The sequence below is a fragment of the Drosophila tropicalis genome, unplaced genomic scaffold (genome assembly GCF_018151085.1).
Source record: "Drosophila tropicalis isolate 14030-0801.00 unplaced genomic scaffold, ASM1815108v1 contig_463, whole genome shotgun sequence".
NCBI classification, from domain to species: domain Eukaryota; kingdom Metazoa; phylum Arthropoda; class Insecta; order Diptera; family Drosophilidae; genus Drosophila; species Drosophila tropicalis.
The window spans coordinates 4,052,922-4,061,363 of NW_027172929.1; the positions used below are offsets into that span (position 1 = coordinate 4,052,922).

The 8,442-nt window shown below is 35.8% G+C and overlaps 1 long non-coding RNA gene across 1 annotated transcript in view; it reads left to right on the top strand.

Annotated features, from left to right (window-relative positions):
* Positions 1-8,138, top strand: part of LOC137574426 (uncharacterized) — a 41,658-nt gene extending 33,520 nt beyond the window's left edge. The window contains exon 3 of the long non-coding RNA XR_011032004.1: positions 8,107-8,138. This is a non-coding gene — a long non-coding RNA (uncharacterized lncRNA). The remainder of the gene's footprint in view (positions 1-8,106) is intronic.
* Positions 8,139-8,442: the final 304 nt, after the last annotated feature.

The following is an 8,442-nucleotide window of genomic DNA, read 5'->3' on the forward strand; positions in this document are numbered from 1 at the left end:
CAACTGGCCACGCCTACCACAGACATACAACATGCCTCAATGCCGCACAATGCATAAAAAGCACGTACAAAATCCAGAATAGATGGCAACTTGGTGTGGGTGGGTGGAGAGTCATGGGAGGGGGAGTTCTCTACTAGGAGACTCCTGATCCCTAGTCCCAATGTCCCTTCTCTCTCTCCTGTTCGTTCTCTCTATCTGTGTGTGTGTGTGTAAAAATATTACTTGACTGACATTTAAATTAACACAATCACAGTTATTGGAGCATTTTTTGTGGGTGACTCGTGCTCGCCGGCTCTCTGCCTGACTTTCTGGACAAATAAGCAATGAAAAATTTGTGTTAGTCGGCCTTAAAAAAGAATGAAAAAACAAAAAACAGCACCAACAACCAACAGCAGCAGAGAGAGTACCAAAAAAAAAAAAAAAAAAGTCAGGTTGAAAATTGTACGAAACGAACGAATTATAATGAAAAACTTAATGAATCTTTTGACTTTTTGTTTTGCAAATCTCTTGTTTGTTTCTTTTGTGCCTTTCATGCAAGTTTAGAAGGGTTATATCGATACAGTGATTCAATGGCTTCAATGGTGGGTTTTTGCAGTTTGAAAAACTAGTTTTAAAATATAGGTAATTTGATATAGATGCCCTGGCAATAAGGACATTGAATTCATTTGGTCAACGTTTCCTTAGAAATTCGTCAACTCAACAAAGTTCACTTAAATCAAAGCATTTTAAATCATTTATGATTTATATTTAGTTAAAATTTAAAACTATAGCTATTTTCTAGGTCAAAAAGCTTTCAATAAAATCCCAACCGATATGCTCTTATCAAATTAATCACCACTGTTCTTTTTCTATAGCTTTAATATGTCCTTCCATGTCCTCTAATCCTAAATCTCCTTTTTCATTATCTTCTTACTTTATATATTCTATATTCCATGGTTTGATAGTGTCACTTTCAAATTGCTCTTTATTATCTTAACTCACTCCGCAGTGTATATAGTAGGTTATTGGTAATATAGGATGATACTTATGTATCACTTAAGATAGTTCCTACTTATGTACATACTACTCAACCTAAACCTATTCTTCTTCTTTGGTATCATCTTTTTCATCTTCATCTAAATTGTCTTCTAAGCTTCCTCTAAATATTTTTATGTTCTGTATTCCTATCCCCATAAATCTTTATACAAATCTATATGTATAATATAACGTTTTCTATATCTTATCTTGTTATCAATTCTTAGTTCTTCCATCTTTCTGCTTTTTTTATAACTTCTTCACATATCTAGGACATCTATGCATATCCTATGCCAGTTAAATGATCTACTTCTTTATCGCCTTCTTTCACACATCTTTCTTTCTTGGAATGTTAGCTCTTTTTTATCAACAGATTACATGATTAATTTAACTTGGCAACTTTGTATGTTGAACAATTTTGTTCTTCAACACTTTTAACTAGCATTGAGAGTAGAGCATTTAGGTAACGCCCAGTTTAGAATAGAGCTACAATTTCGATGCAACGTATACGTGTGTGTTGGTGTGTTAGTGTTTGTATATTTTTTTTTATGGTAAACCTTTTGCGACATTTTTGGCCCCATGCATTTGACTCTGGTTCAGAGCTACATATTTGGTTGTTGCTGCCTCCTCTTGTAACTTCTCTTACACGCGCGGGGGCGTTTTTTAATCAAAATGTAACAAGCCAAAAGCAAACAAGCATAGCAATCCCTTACCTCTCTCTTTTTGCCTTTTCCCCTTGTATCTGTCAGTGGATGATGCTGGGGATTAGTAGTGCAAAAAGGAAAACAACAACAACAATAACATGGGGGGAAAAAAAGAAAGAAAGAGCGAACAAACGAACGAACGAAAGGAAGATAGAAAGAAAGAAAGAGGGAGTAAAAAAAGGCCCAAAACAGATAACGAGAGTTCGAGTTCAGAGCTCAGCTCGATTCTACTCTTTCTCTTTACTCCTATAGAAAGATAGTTTTGTTTGCCGGGATACACTTTTTATTGGACTTTATGCGCTTTTGTAGTCCTTGCTGTTTGCTTTGTTCAAGGCAAGTAAAGCACACACACAAACACACACACACACACACAGGGAGATAGACCAATAGATAGAGCAACACAAAGGGCTAAAGAAGGATAGGTTGGAAGAGCTAAAGGTAGCGCAATAGAGTCCTATAAAAAACCATAGCCGCTGGCCAAAGCAACTCAATAAGCGTAAAAGGAATAAACGAGCAAACGAACGAATGAACAAAACGAAACGAAAAGAAGTCATACTAATTTCTAGAAACCAAGTTGATTAAATATGAAGCAAATCGATTGCAGCATACAAGAGTCCACCCCATACTCTTGTGAGAGAAAATAGTAAAGAGTATATTTTGTATTGTATATGTATTTTGATGCTTTTCAATCGGATTGTGAACGGCACCACAAATTAGCCCAAAGTTCGTAACCGACTACAGTTGAGTTGAATTGAGTTGGGTTTGAGACGAGAGTCGAGTAGTTGGTAAGAGCCCAAGCTAATTTGTAACCAGTTAGACAAACAAAAGGGAAGCTAAAGCTTAGCCAGATGTAAGCACTTAAAAGCGCCACTTGGAGTCATCGGTATGGTGTATGTATGTAGGTCCTTTTGTTGATCTTGCTCCCAGAAATTAATTAACCAGCACTACAACACACTGGGCATAGTTTCAATAGCAGATGCCAAGCTGAACAATAAAACAATAACAGACCACCGACCATCAGCCGCCTTGCACTGGTCTGAATTGAACTGAACTGGACAGGACATGGACATGGACTTGCGTTCTCTGATGTCGACGTCGACGTCATCAACACATTACAAGCCACTCAATAAGCTGCCACCGATGGCGCCTAAAGTGCCAAATACACACACACACACACACACACACACACACATAAGATGGAGAAGCATAAGGATAATGACGATGATGATGATGATGATTGTAATGACGATGCTGCTGCTGATGAAGCTCAAACTGTGCGTTGTCCAGCACAGAGTTTAGTTAAAAGACGCAATGGGTCGTTCGTAGTTGGTTCGCTTTTGTTCTCTCTCAGTGACCTCCTTATTGCTAACAATGTGAAGGCGTCTCCATCCACCCGGCGTTTTGTGCCAGCCGCTGCCTGCTGCCTGTCCCCTAAAATGCCTTTTATATGGAAGCATTCGTCCGTGTGGTTAAGATTTTTCTGCTGGTCATCATCATCATCATCATCCTGAATGCTTACCTACTGCTGCTGCTGGGACCAGGCATCACTTTTGTGGGCTAAGGTGAGTCCTGCGAATGGGTGGCTTGATAAGTTCTTCGATAAGATCAAAAATGATAAAATTCATCATTTACTGAAAGCAACTTTATGTCATAGAAAACTCGTTGATCTCTTAAGCTTCTAAGATCGTTGTCAACTCAAGTCAATACTTGTAAAGATTAAGTTAGCTTCAAAAGAGAAGAGCGTGAATAAAACTAAAAGCTACTAAATTTAAGTTTATTTTTCTACTTCATTCAAAATTTGTTTTAATTATTAGACACGAAGATATTAGTTGAAGAAAGTTCTAAAACGCTTTCTCAGATATCTTTTAACTCGAAAACTTCTTTTAATTATTTTTTGAAAATTTTAAAGAAGTATTTCCTTTTCTGTTGCCATGAATGTAAACTAATTTTCTATCGGATTCATATATGTAAGTATATACTACATACATATATATTTTCCATTGGTCATTTATCAAATACTTCAACACTTTTTAAGCCACCCATGTATAGGAATCCTTTGCGATTCTAATCAACTGCCCCCGCCCTTTATGCCTAACGATGTGTCTAGGGTTCCGTGTGACGTCTTTGTTCATCTATTTCTCTCAGGAGAGAAAATCTTTATGTGTGTGTGTGTGTGTGCGTGGTATCCCAAAAACAAAAGACCCATAAAGATTATGTCAAAAACAAACTATTCAATTAAGTAACTAAACTAACTGACGTTGGCAAGAGTGAAAAAGGAGTGGAGTCGAGTCGAGTCCTTCTTGTGTTGGCTTCCCACATGCCATACACTCACTTACCAACACACACACACACAAACACTAACACTTACATACATATATGCCAACTGTCGTTGTAGGGAACTTTTGGTCTTTGTCATCCTAAAAACAACAACAAGAACAACAATTACAATAGCCTTGTCCACTGCGTTTTTGCTTTATTTGCATAGCAGAAAGAGAAGTTGATTCGGGTTTTTATTGAGTTTTTCCTCTTATTTCTTATTTTTTTCTCTTTCCCTTTTCTATCTTCATCTGGTATACATATCTATCTATCTTTTCTTTGTTTTTTAGGTTTTTTGATTCACTTGCATTGAGTATTTTGTTCTAAGAAAAATATTGTTAATTTTCTTGATGGCTACATATTCTCTTTTATACCCTGAAGGTGCCAGTTTATTTGGCAAGAGCATATGGAACATGCTATACTTCTTAATAGTTCTTAAAATAGTAGTTTCTATTTTGTCATTTTAAGATTTCCTTTATATTTAATATGAAAAGCATAAATCTATTTTTGTGTATACTTTTCATTTTGTTTTCAAATTAAAAATTTATACCCTGATGTTGACCATTTCTGAAAGGGAAAGGTTAGAGATTGTAATCTTATCTTCTTATTGAAAGAACTTAACTTTACAGTTAGTTAGTTGCCCCATATGAAATAGTTACAAAAGTGCAGTTTTAGGAGACTTTTGTAAAAGAAAATTGTCATATGCCTACAAAAGTGTTTGATTTTGATTTGTAGAGTGCTCAAAATGCGAAAGACATCATCATCTTTTCAATATTTGTTGTTAGTTTTATTTATTTTTTTTTTGTTGTTGTTGTTTTTCAATATTGATGAGCAATTTCTGACCAAAGAGTGGACCATGTTATTGGCATTATTAACAAAGGCTTATAGAGCAAAAGGATAGCCCCGAAGCGCGTGGCCTGCAACCTCCCCTGCCACGTGTCATAAAATAAACAATAATCCTTAGCCATGCCTGGATATGCCTTGCCTCTGCCTGCCAGCGCCATCCTCCATTCCACATTGCTGCACAATAAATTGTATCTAATAATGCGCACACCGTGCAATAGAACAAACAATCAATCAATAGACAATATTTTTTCGTGCTCTTTTTTTTTTTTTTTTTTTTTGCTTCTTCGATTCGCCTCTGCGATTTCGATTCCGATTGCCGTTTGTTCTTCTCTTGCCTCTAAAACAAAGCGCACCAACAAAATAAGAACTTAAGAAACAACAACAAAAATAACAACAAATACATATACACAACAAAAAAAAAAAAAAAAAAATGATATAGAAATAGAAAAATGAAAAAAAAAAAAATGAACGAAGGAAAAAGATAAATATTTATACCCTTAGCGCAGTGCAAGCGACGCTCGACTTGTTTTTTCAGCTTCGTTGAGCGTATAGAGCCAGATAGGAAGAAGAATAGGAAGATGAAGCTTTTGGAGGTGGGCAACAGTTCCTTCAGCTCCCAGCTCCCAGTTTGAGCTTCTTCTCCTGCTACTGCTGCTGCTGCTGAACCTGCTCCTTCTGCTATTGGGACTGCATAGAAGAGCATTTGTAGATAATAAAAAACAAGTAGGTAAATACAATATAAATGCTGGTAGCTCTTCTCTGGTTGTTTCCATTTCTGTTTCTCACTCTTTCTCTCTGGCTGTGTGTGTGTGTGTGTGTATAAGTGTTTGTATCTTACAGATACAATTCGGTTGCAGTCCTATCCAGCCAGCACTTTTATTACATGCGACGACGACGACTTTTACTAACAATTTTGTTGAACCATTGTCTTCGGGCACAAAGTGTTTGAATTTACTAGCTAAGCGGAAAGGCAAAGACAGAGAGGAAAGCGAAATGAACTGGCGACCCAACTGGCTGACTGGCTGGCCCTCATCTCTGCCCAAGCTTATCGCCCCCGCACAAATCTTAGCTGTAAGATGGGTCCAGCCAAGGTTTTTTGTCCAGGTTCTCAGCTTCTCATTTTACGCTGGAATGACAAGTTTTCCATATAAAAAAGATAGATAATACATATAATGTGGCTTATATATCCAATGTGATCAACTAACGCCTCAAATCTCAAAACTGTTTGAGACATTGATAGAGATAGTCTTACATTGTCTATCATTACAATTGTTTCGCATTAATATCTATTGCCTGCGATATGACTAACAATAAGAAGGTATCATGTTTTATTGCCCATATGTTGAAATTAGTCAACATTGTTGTCCTTTCTATGACATTTGTTTAATGGAATATTGTTCTCTGTGTGATTTGTGGCGTTTAAGTTAGTTTTCCTAGAAGACTCGAAAACAAGAAGTAAATCCGTCTCCCTGACTGTTAGGCGTTTCTATTTGCTCTTTGCCTAATAATTTGATATTTAATGGATTATCAGTTCCCGAATAGTTATTAAAAGTCTACGAATGACAAAAATGAAATAAACAAGGTAAATTTAGATGAGAGATTGAAACAGATTAATATATAAATTTAAAATGTAATTACAAACTAACATTGAATTGCATAAAACTAGTTTGTTTCCAGGTTAATATTAAATAATAGATATAAGTATAAATGTGTGCACTTATGTATGGAGTAAAGTGGAGAAAAAGAAAATTGTATTAAAATGGTTCGTTGGCTTTTCTTTTGTTGAATTTTCCGTACAATGAATTGAATTGCGTTTTTCTGCGTTCACACAGACATTGACACACAAACGAACACCTTTGTACCGCTTCGTTTTTCCTTTCCGTTTTCTTAATGTCCATTTTATATCCACTTATTTGTTGTTATTTTCACTAGCTTTAAGCTGCAGATGTGAACTCATTGCTCGAATCAAGTCTAAGTGAGATAACCCAAGGGTTGGTTGGTTGGCTGGCCCTGCTCCTTTCTTCCTCTAAGTAGTGGGCAATTATTTTTACGACAACTATTTAAGGGTGCGACGGGACAGACGACGAGGTACGATACGATACAATGTGTGGGCCACTTCAAGTCCTTTAATTGCTTAGCTCTAACCCCGCTAGAGAAGAAAAACAAAAAAATAAAAGCCAAAACAAAGGCATTAAAGAGAGTTTATTTGAAATAAATACATGAGGGTTAAATACACCAACAACAACAACAAACATAAGAACAATGAAGAAAGAAAAGTTACTTAAAAAGTTGCCAAAGATAATGCGTTCTTAAGATAGATGTTTTTTTTTTTTTTTTTTTTTTTTTTTTCTTGCCTTGCCTTTGGTCTGCCCCCATTGCCATTCTCATTCAGAACCACAACTGCTACACACACACACACACACACACTCAATGAGTGTGCGGTCAGAGATTAACACACGCACACACACACACACACACCAATTGCAACATATAATCGTATATAAAGTATAATTTCCAAACTGTTTTAGTTGTTGTTTTATGACTTTTGCTGCTCCACTGTGATAATGATAAGAGAATGAGAGTTTCAAAAACACAAAAGAAATACTGTTAGCTTGCACCCAAGGGTCGTCATTCCTTTCATTATATATCTCACAGTATGTACGCGCGTGTGTGTGTGTGTGTGCTTTTGTGGTCTTCAAAATTGTCTTTCTGCACTCAATGCAAAGGAGTTAAGAATCTCTACATTTCTGTTTTTCTGTCAGTTTTCTGTCGTTGATAGCTTCAAGAAATGAGTTTTTGAAATTGTGTGAATGAGTGTATCGTAGCAGATAAGTTCGTGGCTAAATCTTCAGCATCGTTTTACAAAGTATTTGGTTACAACGAGGTATATTAGTTTAACCAAACTGTAGTCAAGAATCTTTTGTTACCATGTTACATATAAAGCTTCTTAGGTGAAATGGTAGTTGCAATCAACATAATAATCAATCAATAGAAACTTTCGTGGTTTCAGGACATATAATCAATATCTAGATATTTGCTTTTTAAATCGAATGAAACCATATTCATATCATATATAGAAAATAAAGTCAGTTTAGTTAATAAGTAATTCATATATCAATCGAATTGAATATACGTTGCTTCTCAAGCATATGACCATTTAAATTTAAACCAATTTGAATTGAATATTGATACTAATTTATCGAAATTTCTGCGTTTATATTTTTAGGTTTGGCGAGTAAAAGGAACTTTCAGAGACAGGTACGTACACACCTGATGATCTTTATTCTTTGCAATATACTTTTCACAACTTTTTAAGTAAGTTTGAAGTGCGTCATTGGATCGGTATCTTTGCTACTATTAAATTGAATATGTCTTAAATTATTCCAACTGTTTAAACAATATAAAAAAAAATGAAAAAAAATGAAAGCAAAGTCAAAGCTAGGAAAGGAAAGGAGGAATGAATACTTCACAGTTGAGAAGACAGTCAACACTTCGCCGCCTGGTTCGTTGGTTGGTTGGTTGGTTGTTTGGTTGGTTTCGCTTTCCATTTTTCAGTTTCAAG